A 21,053-nucleotide genomic window follows, 5' to 3' on the forward strand; every position below is an offset into this window, starting at 1 on the left:
TTACGAAGTACTTGGCAGGACATACCACCCAGGGAAATGGGACCTTCACCTCAGGCGTGTTCAGATTGCAGAGCCAGCTTTGAAATGTAGCTCCTCTCTACTTGACGTTTTTTGATTCCCAAAAGCTGGGCTTTCTGTTGTTTTTTTTATGAAGCTTTTTGATGTCTGCTTGTAAACTCTCTGCCTCTCCAGGCTTCTTCCCTATTCCTCATACCCAACGAGCTTGCTTGCTGAATGACACCAACGTGGCTGCCACCACAGCTCTCACACCCTGCAAGGCACCGCTTTCCAGGGTTTGTTTTTTACGCCAGCCACTGGTAAATGAGGCTCATGTGACAGACCACTGGCTGTATAATGAGTTCATTCTCCAGACCCACCGAGAGCAAGGTACTTCCCTGGCCCATCTGTTCGCTGAGCTCCTCACGGCATGGCTCCGGGAATGCTGTTTCTGAAGAGAGCAGCAAACACCCGGCAGGCCACTGATGTGCAATAGACCCCGGTTTGATGGCCTCCGTAACACACAGTGCAAAGCTTTCTCAGCCGAAAAATGGAAAGAGACAGAGCACTGGGATTACTTCAGAGCCATTGCTGGAAATTCTTAAACTGGAAAAAAACATTCAGGGGAGAAGAAAGCCTCCAGAAGGCTAAAACAAATCTTCAAGCACAGAAGTCGCACAGGCACAGTACTCTTCCTCAGACACCTCTATTTCCTCCACGTTTTCTAGGAGAAATACAAGCTCCAGGAAAGTCACAGGTCTGTAAACAGAAGCAGTCAGAAAGTCAAAGCGGAGATCTAGAGAGACTCGGAGATCTAGAGAGACTAGAACAAGAAATGATGCTTAAAGTATCAAGCCAAGAAGTGTATCCAACCTTGACTGAAACACTGGCACACCTGACCTCAAAAAAGAAAAAAAGTTTTCAAGGCTTAGATACCAGCTGCAAATATTTTCAGAGGCAAGGGAAACTCATAGCTTCTTCAATTTAGATAAGGGATGAATAAAAAGTGCTGGGGGTGATATACTTGAGTGGCAAGTCTTTAGTATACCATCTTCTCAGTTCAAGAATGGGGCAACGGATGACTGACAAACATCACGTTTAAAACTGCCCTTAAAAAACACTGTGTATGTTTTTAAACACAACGTTGCCCTGCAGAACTTGCTGCTATTTGATATGAACAAGGTGCAGATGTAGGTGAGTCATTAATGCATTGAGGTGGATGAAGGTCAGAAGAACATCCTCACTCACATCCAATAGGGCTTTTTAACAACTCTCATGGTTAGGACTGGGAGATGAGCCACCTATTAGTAGACTTCCACAGCTGTGTATTATCCCATATCACATTTTTTCCTGACACACATAACATTGTCCATACAGAAACAAGACCAGGTATATCAAAGGTGCAATCCAGTATGGGAAATCCTATTTGGTTGTGCAAATACATTACTGCCTTCTCCTTGACTGTACTAATGTCTGAATTAAACTGTAATATCTCATGACTGGAACCTTTCTTTAATTCATGCTGAATAGCCCTCACACAATCTGTGGCACTGAACAAAGTAGTAAATTCACCTCAACATCTTTATGCTTTCCCATAGTCTTTAAATCATTCATATCCAGACTTTCTGTGTGTTCTGGATCAGACAGAAATGTTTCTAGCCCATAACTTTTCCATTAATGTTTTCGAGGAATGAAGTCTTTAAAGAGACAGCTCTGTTCTTCAATCATTGGGAGAAAGAGCAATGCCCAAGCTTCACCACTGCGGGATGAGCCTCAAGATGCCCCTGGGCTCTGAGCCACCTTGGAGCAAGGTCCCTCTGAACACTGGCAGAAATCAGGCCCTAAATACATCCCTACTGAAGCGCGCACACACTGCAAAAAGATTGCTGGTGAGATGCCATCACCCTCCCTCTGCCTGCTTGCACAGGAAGGAAGGGTTAATAGTGCTCAAGATGTCTTCCCCCTGAACAGGCACAGAAGAAGTTAGGCAAACTCTCCCATCTGTCATGCGATGTGCTTCTGTGAATGAAACTCTCCAAATGTGCTTCCCTGTAACACGTAATGCAATTGTTCTCCAAAACTTGGTAAAAATTTGAAAACAAGTTTGAGAACAGGCTCCACTGCATCATCTGTAGAAGCTAAGTGGGGTGGAACAACAGAGCTGTACAGTAGGAAATTAAAGAAGCCCTGCAACTAATAAGACTTGAGGGGTCTGGAGAGTAAGTCTAACGAGGAGGGGCTGAGGGAACTGGGGGTGTTCAGTCTGGAGACGAGGAGGCTGAGGGGAGACCTTATCACTCTCTACAACTACCTGAAAGGGGGTTGTGGCGACGAGGGTGTTGGTCTCTTCTCCCAAGTAAATAGTGATAGGACGAGAAGAAACGGCCTCAAGTTGCGCCAGGGGAGGTTTAGACTGGATATTAGGAAAAATTTCTTTACAGAGAGAGAGTGGTCAAACATTGGAACAGGCTGCCCAAGGAGGTGGTGGAGTCACTATCACTGGAAATATTCAAAAAACTTGCGGACGTGGCACTTCAGGACATGGTTTAGTGGGCATGGTGGTGTTGGGCTTATGGTTGGACTTGATGATCTTCAAGGTCTTTTCCAACCTTAATGATTCTGTAATTTTTAAGACATCTCCTGACATTATCTTCATTGAGAAACAGCATGCCAAGGGCTCACAGGTAAAAACCACTACTGAATACAACAAAACGCATTCAAACCACATTAAGGAGCTTGGCTTCAACATGCAGAGTCCTGCAAAATTCAGAGAAAGACCTTCCTTAGCAAGGACCCTTTACACCAGGGTCTTTAGCATATCAATGACATTGACTGTCCCTCTCTTTTGATAACTGCGCTTTTCTCCGTGAAATCTTTTTCCTCCATGGGTTTAACTCAGAGCTGTAACGTCCCCATAATCATTGCTACAGAGGCTGGTAGGAGAAAAGAGCCCCACAAATGTCTGCTATACTGTGAAACCCCCCAAGCTAAACTTCATCGAACATATTTAGCAATGACACAAAGCAGACCTGCAGGTGAAAGCCTTCTCTCTCTTCATGGAGTTTACACTGGCAGCTTGGGAGGCAGCTCCCACTACTCTGACCATGAACTACCCAACGTGACTGACAGCTCTGCTTCACCCCATGGAGCTCCTGGGAAAAGGACTCTTTGGGAAATCCACTTCCAAAGTGTGATAGAGATATAGGACATGCGACTGGATAACCTAGAAAGTCCCTACCACTCCTCTGCTTCTATAGCCATTACTACTTCAGGATGCTGATGGTAACTTTTGATGCAGTTAATTGCATCCTTGCAATTTTTGCAATTGCAAGGATAAATTGCATCTAAACTCCTCTCCCCCAATAAATCAAGCAACACATGCAGGCAGCAATGCCTCTTCTGGTTCCTGCAGAGCCTCGGGACGTCCTTCCTCAGCACAGCCCTGGGACTTGCTCTCAGAAGCTGGAGGGGACTGGAGTCTGGATGGTCCTTGCTACAGCACTGCAACACTGGGAAGGTTTAGGTGCACACCTGGAGGGACACACTGACGGCTGACAGCAGCAGGGGCCATGAAGCAAACCGTCTTTACAGACTCCTGTACCCTGTGTGCCTGGGAGAAGGGACTGTAGCACCAGCAGCTGACTGCAAACTTCTGCAAAATTCTCATGGTTCCTTTGAGCCACATACAACGTAAAACTCTTGTAGGGGCAACGAACATTTTGTTGAAAGCATAAACTTGCTTTTGAAACAACAGAATACTGCAAGCAAATATAAGCATGGTACAACAGCATGCTTCTAGCCTGTATATTGTTTCCTTGGATGCTACAAATTTCTGGCTTGAGGCCAGTTATCTCAAACACATTGGGCTCTCCCCAATGCCATGTGTTACCACAGGTTTCTCCCTACTTCGGAAACTGCTCTGAGATTGTTTGTCCTCCTGCAGTGCTCTCTAGCTCCCCTCTTCCCAGCTGCTCACCGCTTCTGCCTCCAGCCTCTGACCTTTTGATGGCTACCTGGGAAATCCAAAATTCAGCAAGAGACTTTTTAAAGCAAACAGTACACATACGATTAATTCTTCCTGTAGACCTCAAAAAAACCCTTCCTGATTAACAAAGGTCACAGAATCTCAAAAGTTTATTACAAACAATTCAAACACATCACAGCTTTCCTCTAAAACATGAAGTAAAAAAAAAAACCTGTTTTGTTTGGAGAAAATAGATGTGGCTGAAGAAAAGACAAGAAGCTGGCCAGATACAAGCTGAATAACCGATGGAAGAGCAGCTGCGTGTTAACACCACCAGCAACTTGCCCTTACAAAATGAAGAAGAGGGACAGGGCAAGACCTCTTGCCACAGCAACCCCCAGGGCTCACCAATCACAGTGGAAAAAGGAAAAATATATATATGCTAACAGCAGGCACTGCCTGGAGCTCCTGTTGGAGTCGCCTGGTAGTAGGATATTCTCTGTATGCTTTGAGGTTGTTGTATGCTTTGAGGTTGTACTTTTCCTTCATAGATGTCAAAACACTTTGCAGAGGTATGACATGACGTTATCTTTGTTTTACAGACAAGGGAACTGAGAGGAGATGACGGGAAGTTATTTTCTCAAGATGAGACAGCAAAGTTAGAGCCATGGTCCTTAACCACTCCAGCATCAGGCACCCTCCACAGCCTCCTCAGGGAAGCCAAGGTTTAAAAGCGGCAGCGATTCCCATTGCAGGTGCTGGGCCTCGGAGCACACCAGGGCTGGTGACAAACAGTGACAATGTCAAATAAAGCACAGCACAAATAAAGCACACACACCTTCCAGCTGGGCTGGCACACCGAAAAGCCCTGGTGGCACAGAGACCATCCTCTGGCAGAGCAGGTGCTCCTCAGGCAGGGATGCTCCAGCCCTCAGTGGGCTTTCGCAGCTCTCGGGGACCAGCGGGAGGAGCAACCACCTCTTTTGCCAAGAGGAGCATATGAAAATATTAAGAGGGAATCCTCAATCATCTTCCCTCACGTTCCCATCATACCTTTCTCTGTGAGGCAGCTGTGACTTTACTAACCTGACTGATCCATAATTCATAACTATTATCCATGCTCAATAATTACAATGTTAATATTTGGTAATTTTAAAGTACCTTTCTCTGGCAGAGTTCAGTCTGTACCACTGACTAATGCATGATTTAATATTTAAGTGTTTATGAACAAAAGTGTTCTCTCTCCTCTTTCTTCCCCTCCCTGATTCATGCCTTCAAAATGTTGGGGAAAAGAGCAATTTTAAGAGGAAATCTCATTACTTTAAGGCCAAATTTTAAACTTATTAAATGCATAATGCCTGATCTATCAATCAAAGCCAATTCAGTAGTACAGAAGCACTGAAAGCCCTTGACTTTCTAATCACTAATAGGTAACACTATCAAATTCAGCCCTACACTCTATTAGAATTGCAGTAGAAAAGCACTTAGTGTAATATCCAAAGACGGCTTACCAAGTACTATTCATTTGGCTCAGAGACAAGCCCAAATATGTTAATAATTTGAAAGCTTCCTTAAACAATGTGCATTATCAATATGCTCAGGAAAGGAAATAAAAATACCTAAACAGAATATTCACAGATTTAAAATAAAAATTCTAACTTGTGTTCAGCCAAAGGACTGATTTTTCACTGTGTAGGCATTGCTTTGTGAATACCCATGGCTGTGCTGCCATCCTGGCTGCAGAGCCCATCATCTCCCAGTTGCAAGACTTAGGAAACCATTTCCATTCCCTGCTGCTCCCCACCCTATTTACCCTTCCTTCTGACCCCATTCATTTCAGGCTTGTTTGTAGCAGGGTTTTCTAGGCCCTCATCTCCTATTTCCTCATTTTCCCATCTCCTAAGCACCACAGATGTACAGTGCTGGCAGGGCAGCGATGAACTCCGTTCAGCCTCCTCTCTCTCAGTTGTGACTTGCTTCCTTGACCTCATCCAAGGGACGGACACACAGAAACACTTCAGCATCTGCAACCAGGTCCAGTCCTCATGTCCTCTCTTTTCATATTATTGTCAACCTCAGACTTAAGATTTTTCTAAGGTTTTCTTGCTCTCCAGAGTCAGTGTCACTGACAGGGCGCTGCTGTAAAACACCCAGAGATTTAGCAGATCCACCCACCCGCTGGCAACGGCAGCAGAGTTTCGACAAGGGGATGTAGGAAACATCGAATTTACACGTACACAAAGACACTGCGCGCTGGTGACAAGGAGTACAAAGGCTTATTTGATGCGAAGACAGAATGACTGCATTGCTCATGTCAAAAAAAGATCAGTGGAAGCCTAACAACAGACCGTTCTGCATGCTACACATACCACAAAGCACAAAAAATACTCTTTATGTTTCCTGAGCTTTTTTAGCCTGGTTTCTCAGAAGAAAAAACGAGAGATGTGTAATTGTTCTGTCAGTCATTGCTTCCCCAAATAACTTTTGAACCTGTTGGTTGATCTCAGGTTTGACAGATAGGCAGACGTCTCAAAGGGATTACATTCCTACCAGATGCATGAAAATAATAGAGACTCAAACTAGTGCCTTTACTGAACTCACCTCCGTGCCATGCCTTACTCTGGTCTCTACCTCAGGGGTACCAATTAGACCACAAGCCAGAGCAGCTCTGCGGATATGGGAACAGCTGGGGAAGTGCTTACTTATAGCATCAGACAACGCACACAAGAAAAATAACGTGAACGCATCAACCACAGGACATGCTGAGATGAGGGCTCCTGCCTTCTCAGATCCATTATCCTCCAAGCACAAAACTCCAGAGCAGAATCCCGAAACGCCCGTTCCAGCAGCCTGAGCAGCTGGCCTTGCCGTCTTCGGTGCTTACTTTGTTGTCAAAACCAAAGTTGCTTATGACATTTGCAAACTCCCAAGTGACGTTAGTGCTAATGGCCCAAGGACTGCCCTGCTTCCCCAAGGCACGGCAATAAATGGCATTACCTTCCTCCACCTCCCCTGCCCGCCCCCTCAGAGCTGCAAACATGAGTGCAGTCTCTGAGTTAGTAAAGCCCAGGTACATTTTCTTGCTGACATTTCAAAAAAAAAAAAAATAAAAACATTGCCTGGCAAAGAGTAAGATTTCTATTCAGTTTTAAGGGGATGCGTATGACAGGGAAGCTGCAGGACTCATTCTAATAGCCAGTGCTGCTAATTAAAACTGTTTTGGAAGATCTGCAGCTAGCATATAAATCACCCCACTATATGCTATAAATAAGAGGCAGATACTGAATTGAATAGCTCCCATTTGTCAACTGAATGAAGAGATTTGATTGTGCCTTTTTGAATAATAAATCCAGACATACCTAGCAGGGCACTAAGAGTTGCTAGAAGTGTCTCTTTTATCAAACGACAATGATTATATTATAGGGTATGCATTATGGGGGATCATCCATTTCTCTTGTTTTCTCATTTATCGCTGACATCCTCCCTCCCAGACGAAACATTTTGCTCCGTACAGCATGTGTTCACGCGAAGATCTCGGAAGTGAGGAAGGAGTGAACACTGCTGAGTCTCCTGATGCGATGTGCACCTACTAGGATGTATCACAGCGCAGAAGGAAGATTTGTAGGAAAACTAACTGAGCTGTGAAAGCCTGAACACACAGGATTTTTTTCCCATCCTTTTTCCCATAGCACTTCCAAAGGGCACTCAAAATGCACCAGGTCTCAGACAGAGGAGAGTCCCATAGTTCTTACCGGTAATTGACATCCATTTATACAAAGCAACGCCAAGAGACAAAGCTAAATTCCTTGAGATCATCTTACAACGTCACTGAACAACAGAAAACCCAAAAGGCACCTGCACAAGCAACAGATTTGCAGTAACAATAACAATAATAAATTACCTCACTCCTGTGTGGAAAGCTCCTTTCAACCATGAACACTAGATCCCACTCACAGTCACCATGTCTTTCGCGCTGTAAAAAACACAAACAAACGCGCACCAATTAGGAAATGGCATTTATTAATGTTAAGTTCAGAGTAGCTTCAGATCTTGCACATACACTCACAGAAAAGAAGATTTAGGATTTTCCTGTCACATGGAAGGCTGCAGAAGGTTAATTGAGTTCACTGCAGAGGTATCATTACCTCTATAACATATCTAAGGAAAAAAAGACTGCAGTCAGGTTACGAAGATGAGTTATTTTAAGCCGCTAAAACTATTTGTTAAATTTTTGCCTTCTAACAGGATGATGACTCCTCTTGCTTTGCCCCCAAAACCTTCTGCAACGGAACAGCACCCCCTCAACCAGTGGGTTTCGCACCTTCCCATGGGCAGATGCTCTCATCCCACCCACCAGCAGATGTGAGACGCAGGCAAGCTGGGATCTCTGGCATCCGTTCCCATTTTCCCAAGGGAAAAAAAGTCCTCTGGGGCTGACCACAGGAGTTAGTGCAGGCTTTTTTCTCCCCTGCCAAAGGAGGGACTTGCCAGCTGGAAGCCAGTGAAACGCGCCCAAGGGGCTGCAGAGAGCTTCCTGGGGCTGTGCCTTTATTTCTCTTCTGCTGGGACTTAAAGTGAGGAGAAAAGGGAAATCTCCTTATCTGGGGCCCTCACAAGCCCCCCCCCAGCAACTGCCTACAGTCCTTTCAATATCACTAAGATAAACAGCATCCTTCTTATGGCCTGCTCCTCGTCTGCTCAGACTAGCGAAGCCGTAAACTATGTGTACTTATTTTATCAACAATGACTGTAAATCGGGATGATTTTATTATTTTGGGGTTATGTTTGCCAATAAAAAGGGAAAGACAGCACCAGGCTGAAGGAATTTGACGGCTCCGCATTGATTCCGAAGTCTCGGCCATGCTGCCTGCACCCCGATGTGTCTTCCTTGCTGCCTGCCCTCCCCTTGCTTCCTTGGCTGCTCAAGTTCCTGAGTCTAAATAACGTTCTAGGCCCTGCAAGTCAGGCCATGGCTCGCATGTCACCACCTCTGCCAAGGCTCTGCAGTCCCCGTTCAGTGCCTGACCGGGACACAGAAGCTACTGCAGAGCAATTCACAGCACACACACGCAGACAGCACAAATTGTGCTTTCCTGGCTGAAGCACGCAGATGGGACGCGGGGCACAAAGAGGATAAAACAGCATTTTAACAAAATCAGTTTGTTCACATAACCTGAACTTGAAATTAAGGTGTTAAAATCCAAGACAAAGAGGATTTCTGATTGGCAGTCAGTGATGTCATACCTGTGCCAATTACAGAGCTAATTCATGCGGCTGCCTTCAAAAAGAAATAATTCCCTCCCTGTTACAGCAATAAGACATCGCAGACAGCCCATTTGCAGGGGATTACATGGCACTTCTCAGGTAGTTAAAGTCACTGAGCCTTTTGACCTTGTGCCTCCTAACACTACTGGAGGCATAATCACATCGGAATGCACGGCTTATCATGTGTGCCTTATTGCTTAAATAAAGTCCAGCCACCCAGCAACCTGAGCTGTGGACCTCAAGCTCATTTTCTATGAATTATTATGAGAAAACAAACATGAATGTAATTAAATAGTGCTATTAATTAGTTTATTGTATCATTTCAGGGATGGACTACACAGACTAAGAAACAGAGGAAGCCTGTGCTAAGCCAGAATAAAAGGTCATTGCCTTAAACACAGATATTTCATGTTACCATGATGTTTACACAAGACGAGTAAATCTTTGCACGTTGCAGTCTTGAAGTCACTAGAACGAATCGTCTCGCCTCGCCAGATGAGATCCTAGCGTGCTCACTGTCATAATGTTCAGCATATAATGAACATCAGGCAAGGTGAAAATGGATATCAAGAGCATTTTGAAGAGCTAAAAAGTTAACACCTAAATTGGAAATCAATATATGCTCCAAGTATTGATCAGCAGAACAGAAATCTTCTGTTTTTTGCATCTGCCAAGTGAATACTATCATAGGTTGTGCTCAAGTCCACTGAAACACCCTACTTTCAACAGTTATTTAAAAAAAAAAAACCCCAAACCACAAAGCAACCCAACCCCATGCTTTATGGAATGATTGCCTAACTCTACCACAAGCATGTTTATCTGTGCAGAACAACCAGGAATACACTAAGCCAGATGTCAGCATTGACTTTTTTACTGTCTCTTAGTTTTTGAAGTCATGCTTGCCTCATAAAGACAAACAGCAAAGACCAGAAGAAAGCACAGCTGAGGAGCACCACCCTTGAGGAGCACCACCCTTGAGGAGCACCACCCTTGAGGAGCACCACCCTTGAGGAGCACCACCCTTGAGGAGCACCACCCTTGAGGAGCACCGTCTTTGGTATATGCACAGGAAGGGCAAGGTCTACACAGGGTCATGGAGCACAGGACAAAGATTTTGAGCCTGCTCAGCACGTGGAAGCCCAGATCTCGTCTCTGCAATGCAATGCACAGGCCTCCTTACTGTTCTGCATATAGCACTGCACAAAGGCAACTATATCGCTTGTGGGAGCAAAGTTAGGATCTCTGCACATTGCTCTACTGTATGGTGGGGACAGATCTCCTTGGGTCAATACTAGGTGCAGAGCAGCTGCAGAATATGTCATCACATGCTGTGTATCTGCTCAAAGCAAGCTTTTCAGACTCACTGATGAATGAAATAGCTGTGAAAAACAAATGTCTTCCTGTTTGAGTCCTCCAGCCTGCAAGGAAGCAGGAACTTCAGTGCATTACATCAAAGAAACACTTGACCCTATGTGATCAATTCCTCCTCCTAATTATTACACACCAAAAGACCTGAATTTCTGCTAGGTTTCTCAGGTGAAAAAGGGGCAAAAATATCTCAGAAAATGTTAGAAAACCTGTACATCTCTCTAAATATTTGTTGGTCTGCATTCCTTTAACTTTGCATGATTAAATACAGTCTGCTTCTGTTCTTCCACTTTATCCTCCGGGGAAATTTATCATCAAAATTATTGTACAGCATTCATTACTCTAGCCTCATTTAAAACCTTGCCCTACTTATTATTTAGGCTGCAAAAAAAATGTTGCTTTGTATAGTATTTCCTATAATAGTCTCAATCATTACATTTAAAAGATTGCTGTAAGGCAGCTTAGCCTGCATTAGAGAAAAATGAAGTGGAATTCTACAGTTAAGTGTTATTCAGCTTTTGTTTCCCAAATCATAACAATGCAACACTTCAATTCCTGAAAAGGCTCTCGCTGCTAATGATCAACATTTGGGACTTCAGTCCCCACTCTGAAAGGGACAGTTAGTGGCTCTTCTCTGGCTTAAAACGAGGTGGGGAAAGGCAGAGAGGTGGGAAGGGGAGGAAGGCAGGAGGGTCCATCAATTCAGGAGTGCGGTGGTCTTTTAAATCAGTGGTGCAGGGAACACAGTCGGCTGCAACAGTCAGACCAGCAGGCAAAGCAGGCAAAGTATATTTTTTTTAAACTCTTATTCAAAATTTCTGTTTACAACAGAGACAGCCATGGCTATTTCAAAGGAGAGGGAGAAAATCTAACTTAAATCCCAGTAGTAATTTGGGAAGTTGTTCATACCAATACGTGAAGCCTCTTTATTTGGGTTCCTTCGCTAATGGGACTACCCCGATGCTGAGTACCATTGCTGGTTTTTTAAATACTATGTATGTGTTTGTCTAACCCTTCTGAAAAAGGATCATTAATCTGAGTCTGAAGTCACCGGTACAGTTTTTCCTGAAATGCAGACCCTCCTGGGGAAGTTACCAGGGAGAGGTCATCTCTTCTCCCATTAGTAGCCCCAACACGATCTCCTCCCACATGGACTCCAGAACTGAAGACTGTTTTACTTCTGGTTTGACCACAGCAAATTCAAACGTAAACCACAGGGTGGGCAAAAGCCATACATTAACACTAAACATTTTTTGGAAGTTGTGTCATGTATTTGACTTGTTTAGTTTGTTCTAACCTTCCTCACTGCCCTCCTTGGACATGCCTGACCCACAAACCTGGCTACCCTTCCACCTCTTCTCCATCCCGGATCAAAGACCTGATATAGGACTTAGGAACATACAAGAAACCCCTGGTTTAATCCTCTGCACTGGTGAAAAATGCCCAGTTATACCTAATCTTGGCTTCAGGTTTTGATTCACGACTAGACTTTTCCCTTTCACGCACCTACCTTGTCTTTTTGACTGCTTTCTGCGAGAGGCCTTGCTAAAGACCTTTCAATATCGTAAATAAATGAGATAAGCCAGTTACTCTCTCTTCGTTTCTTACTGACAAGTTCAAAGACTTCTAAGAGATTAAAAGTGAAAGACTAAGTGACCTGCTGGGTCATCAAGCCTAGGCTTTTCCTATCACTTCCAGCCATATCCTACAGTACCTTTCTACTGGATAAGCCTGATCTTATCAGCATCTCCCAAATGTTTTCTTTTTTTCTTATCGTTTGAACCAGTTTACCAGGTACAAATGAAAGGCTTAGTTGTCTGTAACTCCCTGGTTCATTTTCTTTCTGGTGTCACAAGAAGGCATTTTGTCCCTTCTATCCATGGAGCAGACACACTCATCACCCACAGGAAGGGTAAGAAAAAGAGGTAAATCTTGGTGGAAGGAAGGGAAAGGAACAGGACAGCAGAGATGATGTTCGTAGAAGATGTACTTCCAACTCCAGTACATGCAATGCACTGACAAATTGGTGAAACAATGAAAATTCCTATTTCATAAGACAGAGAGGTCAAGGTAGGGATCAATATTTTCCCTGGGTACTATTTTATCATTAGACTTAAAGGATAAAAATATATTCTTTTCTTTTTTACCCCTAATTGTACGGATTCAGAGTTAATAATGAAAAATATGCAACATCCTGCTATTTGCCATGCACAAAATACAGCTTTTTCATGAGTCCGGTCAGCAGAGGCTGCTTCCGATCTGTTCTGATGAGCGTCTGTGTGCTTCCTATGACTGGAGGGACTGTGCTCATTAGCCGTGCCGTGCTCTAGAGGGGCAAATTACCATACACGAACCTCGCAGCCAGCCCAACACCCGGCTCTGGGTGCCAGCAGCTGCTCAGCACATCCAGATGCACACTGGCAATCTCACTGCCTTTACACAAAATACGTTAGGAAAATCCATAATGCTAAAATATACCTATGGCCAGAAAAGGGGGTTTTCGCAAGAGGAAAGTATGTTCTGTGCCTTCTTCCCGGCAGCCATTTTAAGCGCATCAAGAGCTGTAGACTCGTAGTTTGCTGCAAAAAGCAGCAGAGATCTCACCCAAAGGGGACACCACTTTGGTTTAGGGCCAGGAGAGGTCAAACATCACTGCAGGGTTACGGTCACGGGCAATTTCCAGCAAGCCTGAGCCATGGCCCATTAACCCATGTGCCACACAAATGCATCCGGTTATAATGCTCACATGAGAGGGAGCAGCTTGCCACCCTCTCGGGGTCCGCAACAGCCCCAAAAGTCTTTTTACATGCACAAAACATTTTAATATGATATGAGTTCACCTCCCGAGGCTGACCTGCAAAACACTTAGGTGCAGCCAAAACATGTCCCCAAAGCAGGTTCCTGTAGCAAGCGTGAGAGCACGCAGGGCTCGAGATAGGGATCAGGGAGTGCTCATTCACGCAGCGCAAGTAAGCAAGAGAGTGAACCAGAGCAGATGCTCAACACTATCACTATCTTGGAGCGGAAGAAGAGGAAGAAATTTGGTGTGGTTTGCATTAATTCTGTAACTTGCAGTGCTATCATCTTCTTTTTCAGAAAAAAACAGTATTCTGTCTGTTTTCTACAGTAAATTAGCATTATCCTCTATATATAGCATAAACCTATGCTAGCTATACTGAGATATTCTGAAATATAGCTAATATTATATAAGCATTTAAACAAATAAAGATTACCTACAAAATGCCTGCGACTTAACACAAATCCCAGAAGGGCAGACCACAGCTACCACGTGACAGACAAGACACAGCTGGTGTGACAAAATCACCAGGAAAATGCATCAAAACCACTGCTTCTCCTCGTGGAGCCACAAACCCAGTGTGGGATCCCACCACTGCCAGCTACAAAGCCCCTCACAAGCAGAAGCAACTCTCCTGGACAGAGAAGCTCTGGTGCCTCCGGTCATGGGGGCAAATCTCCTACAACAGGATGGAGCAGGTATTTTCCTGCAGCCTAAGGAAAGGACCACACCAGGGCAGATACCCACACTGCAGCCCCTGGCGGACCCCATGCTGGAACAGCAGAATATTTCCTGAAGGAACCACATCCTGTGGAGAGCCCATGCTGAAGCAGGTTTATCCTGAAGGATTGCAGCCCATGGAAGGGCCCACGCTGGGCCAAGGGAAAAGTGTGAGGAAGGAGTGTCAAAGAAGGGCTGTTACGGACTGACCGCAAGCCCCAGTCCCACCCACCCTGTGTTGCTGCAGGGGGAGGAGGTAGGGGAGTTGGTATTGGAGGAGCAGAGTTGAGCCTGGGAAAAAGCAGGGAGGAGATGTTTTAGTATTTGTCTTGGGTTCTCAACACACTATTTTTAAGTGGCAATAAATTAAATTAGTTTTCCCCAAGTCAAGTCTGTTTTGCCCATGAAAGTAATCGGTAAGTGATCTCCTAGTCTTTATCTCAACCTGTGAGCTTCTTCATCACATTTTATCCCCCACCCTGTTGAGGAGGGGCAGTGAGTGCAGCTGGGTGGGCATCTAGCAGCCGCCCAAGGTTGACCCACTACACTTATCCATCCCCTGGCAGGCATGTCTTTCTCTTCAAGACTTTAAGGCATGTCTTTCTCTTCAAGAGTTTATTTGGAAGAGCTTGCCATCAAACCAGCGTCCCCCAGAGAGTTAAGTCCATTGCACAGGACCTGCAGATGGTGTCTGAATGGCATGACAGGGACCGCTGGACATTGGCCATAGGCAGGGATCCTGATAACCACTATTACAACAGTGCTTCTCCGTAACTGGAAGCTCTGTAGGGGCTGGGAACTGGCTAGTCCAGAAGTTGATCCCAGAATGACAGCCCTTCTGTCAACCCAGCCTCTATCATTTATTTAAGTGTTCTTCTAATCGTCCAGGCTGCAGCTCATACGTTTATATTCTTAAATTCTTTATGACCATCAGGATTAACTTTCATCAGGCTGGAAGTGAGGCTGATCCCGACTAGTTTTCATCTGTTCCCAGAACCCCAAAGCTTTCAAGAGTTGTTGTATTCTGAGCTGTGGTTTTCCTCAAAGAGAGCTACAGCTTTTCCTGTGGTACAGTCTACAACTTCAACATGTTTGCATCCCATCATTTCTATGTGAGAGCCTTAACAACTCCATCTGCTTCCTGACCCCCAGATGACTTTCCATCAGCAGAAAGAAACACTACCAGCACTAAGGGGATGGTTGTGGGATTATCAGGTGGATGTTATCAGGTGGATGTCAGAACATGAGTCACAAATCACAGCACTCCTCCTACATCTCAAACCAGAAGAAATGAGCTGTCAGGTTAGGAAGAGTCTTTTCTGTTCCAGAGTGTCCAAAAGAACTCATTTTCAACATTTGACGTAGAAAGGCCCAGGTCCCTAAGTCAAAGGGACACCTCTTTTTCTGGGGTCCTTTTTGCAGATTTTACAAGAGGTCACCCAGCCAAACAAGGTGGCCAGATCATCAGGTGGCTTGCTGTGTTTGAGGTCTCCTGCAGATACATGTCAGTGCAGATGTTTCTCTCGCTGTCCCACACGTAGCACAAAACAAATCCAGAAACAGGCTGACTTGCCGTGGTGTGTCTGCCATCACGGTCTGAGCCCAGCTTCCCTCCAGTCCTACATTCATTATCATTCAGACACGAATGGGATGTCAGTCAGGTCTTCTGCCCCTGATTTGCTCCCAAATGTCATTCCACATCTGGACAGTCTTTCTGAATTTGTTTCCCAGATGCTTCTGGCTGTGTCTGCCCTTTCTCAGTGTTTCATGCCAGCAGCATCCCTGTGGTGAGTATAACAAGGTCTGAGGACATTATTTCAAGAGCAGGAGTTGAACCATTGGTTCTCCTCCAAGGCCGAGCTCCCCTGTCCTGATGTCAGCCCACCTGCACCTCAAGGAGGAGCTAATACTAGGCAAGAAAGTCACACTGAGCTCCCTGCCACCCACAGTGCCACCCTAAAGCCATGGTCCAGGCCTGAGACTAAAATGAGCATTTTCCCCACAATGACACTCTTGCAACTGAGAAGAAAGAAAAACAGTTCCCAAAATCCCATTTAGGGTATCAAACATTAACAGGTCAAGGCTGTGGACCTTAACTTCCATGTCAGATCTCTCTCTAAGGAATATTTGCTAAATTTGACCACCTTCCTCCTCTGCCTCACCTATTTGGGCAGACTCCATTCCCATCTACTGTTTAGTCCCTCTCTTGCACAGATGTGTGAGGTTCACGCAGCTAAAACCTGTCTGAAAACATCCATCACCATCCTGTGTGCTGTGGGTTTCAACCTGTGTGCAAGTACTTGTACTCTGGTGAAAATAATGAAAACCGATTATGTCATGTCATTTACAGCGGAAAGAAAGGCTGATTTTGACTTCCAAGTAGTTGGATCTAATCCTCTGTCATGAGTTCACTGTCACTTTACCCTCCCCAGCTTTTGTGTCTCTTATCTGCTAAAAATGAAAGGTTTTGAATGGGAATGGGTGAGGGTCATCTCCACCTATGCTTCCGTTCCACAGCCAGTGTTGTAGAACAAATACTGATGAGGATCATAACGATAATGAGGAAAATAATGAGCACTGATCTCAATGGAGATGCTCCTCTGTTCTACCAGGCCACTGAGACGAGAATCAGGAATCCCCTGACATAAAGGATGTGTCACACTAAAGTATAATTAACAGCAAATCACAACCCAAATGACATATCCTCCCCGTGTCCCCCCCAATTTTCATAATCGACTTTTCATAACAAAACTCCAGGGGACATTTGGAAATAGAGGAGAAAGTAAAAACTTCTGCCCCCACATTCAGCTTGTTACGCTGAGGGAGTCAGTCATCCATGATTCCTCTGATTTTCTACAGTGTAAAGCTTGAGCAACTTCAGTGTAGTCCATGGAGAGACATCAATACAGATGAGAGGCGAATTAGGTCCAATGTGCTTCAAGAAGACACACTTGGCATGTTATTTCACAGCTTCACGTGCTAATGGCAACACCTTCCCTTCTGATAACGGTGCCATCAGTGCGCATCAGCTGAACACATACCGCTGCTCTTCCCAGCTCTTTCGCCACTAAAACAAGGGGAGTGCTTGTGTCCAGTCAGAACACTTTGCACTTCCCCAGCACCATTTTCTAGCACTTTCCCAACATAAACAAATTAACCTAGGTGAAACACTCAGGAGAGCACCATCAGAGAGACAGTATGAGGCCTCCCTTGCAGGGTCAGCTCCACGAAGCATCAAACCGTGCTGCTGCAGTGGAGGTGGGCTTGCTCCAAGTCCCCACACCCAAGCCCCCGCTGCCTGGTGCCACCTTGGCTTCCACATAACCATGCAGAAAACCCACATCAACCAACTGGTCACCACTGAAAACATTTATTTTTACTATTGTTTAAATTACTTTCAACCAGATTTTTAACTTGATCTAGGTCCCTATGAACACTACTGGTGGAGCAGGAGAGCCAAACCAAGAGGGGTGGGGAGGGCAGGACCCCCCTTTTTTTGCAGCAAGGAGGATTTGCACTGGAGTCAGTCGTGGCACTAACCTACAGATTTGTAAGGTTGCTCCCAGCTGATATAGGGATCAGAAGAAATCAATGCTCAAGGGAAATTCATGTAGCTGTAAAAAAAAAATCAAGAAATAATGTTCAGGACTGAAATATTTACTTTTCAGATACGATTTTTGCTCAGTATTTCTGTGATATAAATATTTTTAATCTTGCTTTCAAGTGCCAGACACTTAAAAGTTTTTTGCCCAATAAAGGTAAAACATTTGATTGACATACTCCTCTTTAACTGCTCATGCAAGATACCATGCAGGCAAACATGGGTTCCCTTTCTGTCAAGGCCTAAGGGAGATCTTGTTTATGAAAAGGTGCAACATGTAAAATTCTTTGAAAGACTTTTTTTTTTTAATAACTACCATGAAGTAGTTGACTCGTTTTACAGACTAAGTAGGAGGAAGTAAGGAATATCTCAGGCAATTCCACATATTTATATCCATTACATATTAACTCATTACATATCGATCATGGAAGGAATCAATTGTTCAGATTAAATCACTCTCCAACAGGATAAGGTCACAGACTTGTGCTATTAACTGCAATCAGCCACTTAAGAAGACAATACCAGCAGAACAGTTAAAAAACCAGGTGCATCTTCCATTGATAACCTGTCCCATAAACATTCCCCAATGGAAAAGCTGACATAAAACCACAGCTGAATTCAAAATACGACAGCAGCGCTGCACAGGAGATAGATCAACACATGAGTTTCAGGGTACTGTCCCATGCTACAATCCATCCATCTCTCCTCCCCACAAACAGCTTCTCCCCGATCACGAGCAGCCCTTCCTGACACAAGGAGATTCAGCTGATGAAGCAAAAACCGCCAAAAAGGAGGACACGGGCTGCACAACTCCAGCCCTCTTGTATGGCTGTGCCCTGCGTGTGCGGAATCAACCTTTACTGGCAGGAGCCAGCACAGGGCAGGCCAGCAGCAAGGAAGGCTTGATCCTATCTTTGGGACAAATAAACAAACATACTTCCAAAAAAACTGATGAAAAATAAAAGGTCAAGTCTGTACAAAATTCAAGCAAGCCAGTCTTGCAAACCATAACTTAGCCAGCTCACACAGCTGTAAGACAGAGATCTGTAATCTAACTGAAGTGAATAGCTTGAAGTGCACTGCTATCAAGAGAATCAAAGCTCCTGTGTCTCAGCTTCAATATCTTTGAAACAGAAGTAATAGTGTTTACCCACCTTACAGAGATAATAGGAGTAGTTACGTTTGTACAGAAATGTGATCATGTAAAAAGCAGTGTGGTATAAAAGTGCTAAATGTTATTATTAGGTGTATGTTTTGGTACTCCAAAAATACAATTCATTCAAGCTCTTCTATTTCTTTGACATTTGTAACAGGCTTCCAATGCGGCTTAAAACCCCTACTCAAAAATAAACATCAGAATAATGAGCTTTCCTTATTTAATTCACCAAATCGACACAATAAGCTCATGTTTAAACAAAAAATGAAAAGGAAACTTGCTGCTGTGCCAGAACAGCAGCACAATCAATTTTAATTAGCATTGCTCATTGTGGGAAATGATAAGGTATCAGTCATAGTAATTGGTGGTGTTGACAATTAGTCAAAGTCATTAACATCTCAAGACCCAGGATGAAAAAGCTTGCTGAATTTTAAATATCTGGAGAAGGCTTGCTTCGAAATTCTTAAATTTTTGCACAGTCTGAAAACATTGCTTAGATTCAGTATTTGTTAGTTTTCCATCAGAGCACAAAGCACTGTAATAACACAACCAACCCGAATGTCACCAGCGCTTGATCAATATGAGTTTTCCATGGAGAGCTGCCGCTCCCCTCCTCTCCTCCTGGCGCTTCGCCGGCGAGCACCACCGCATCCCCACTTCCCACCCCTCTCCTTTTGCTTCCCTTCACCTGGAGTGGCGTCCCGGACCCTTTACCGGCAGACGCACGCAGGACCGGGTGGCTCAGGAAATGCTCCCAGCCAAGGCAAATGCCTTCAGCTCCAAGCTGGAGCGTTCCCAAACCCCACACGGTCCCATCTGGGAAAATAAGCCCTTAGGTACATAGAGATACTATGAATGCTGTCCACACAAGCAGAAGCAACTGCTACTTGCAAATATTGCCTGGACCACATATTTTAATGGCCAATATGAGCAATTCCTCAGGCTTCTTAGAAGCTCAGGTTAAGTCAAAGTCTACGACAAGTCACCAGACACAATACAGAGTATTTAAAGGGCTTTGACCTGGTCTCACTTAGACCTGGGGCAGCCCCAGATACTTTCCTGCCTGTGTTTGCAATCTGACTTATGCTGAAGGAGAATCTGTGCTGGTGAAGGATATCAGTGATTATATTAAGCAACTGAGTAAACCAGATAACCCACTTGTATGGTCCTGATTAAAACTGGTCTCTACAAAGCTTTTTAACGCTTCAGTAAAGTAAAAACACAGGGGGTTTGGGTCATACAACAGTATGTGTTAGTATCAGGTGATTTTGCGGGCCATGAAAACCATCTCCGTGCTGTGGCAGATGGCTACTTGTACCTTCATGTTCTAGCTGGGAATAACTGAGACACCCAGTAAGAAGGTGCTTGAGAACAGGAGATGACCCACCATGACGAGTCGTGTCCAGCCCCCTTACAGACACAGCTAATGCTAAACAAGGCAGAATGAGACCGTCACCACTTGAACCAAGAAGCATTTAGTCAACCTGAAGGACTCCTGACCATCCATCTGCCCTAGAAAACACAGATCATGGAAATACACCGTCAATTGTTTTCTGCTAGAGGAGTTTCAGTGAAAACTCAATATATTCCATCTCCCACACCCTTTTGTAACTTCACTGTAAATAAAGATGTATATAAACTGCAATAGCCATCCTTCTGGTGTAAGCAGGTGTTATACTTTAAAATAGCTGAGGTGACTTGTATTACTTATTTGTCCTTTTACTTGCTTTAATGTGTTTATTTGTATGGAAATTGAAATCAGGTAAAAATACCACCTCTTTTCCTAGCATACGTATCTATCACACAATCGCGGCTATTCTTCTGACCCTGGGCAATTACTGCTCCCAAACACACGCAGCCTTTCAAGCAACAGAGGAAAATACGAGACTGCCCCAAAGGAATAAATCCTGCCTGCCAGATGCTGTTGAGCAGCACCACTGGCATAACCATGAGAGTACACAGACTTAAAAGAAACTCCCCCAAAACCCAACTGAGATTCAAAGCACAGAAACTCTGATTTAAATTCCCTCCTCAGCCACCGGCCCACAGCAGCAGCGGGGCCCTGCCACTGCGACCGCAAGATAAACACCGTTTTCAAGGTCAATTTCCTATGACCAGTTGCTTCATTTCTCATCATTTTCTGTCCAACTTCATAGATTACCACTTAAAATTGATTTATTCTTTC

Source organism: Phaethon aethereus (assembly GCF_964289735.1).
Source record: "Phaethon aethereus genome assembly, chromosome: 8".
In the NCBI taxonomy this organism is placed as follows: Eukaryota; Metazoa; Chordata; class Aves; order Phaethontiformes; family Phaethontidae; genus Phaethon; species Phaethon aethereus.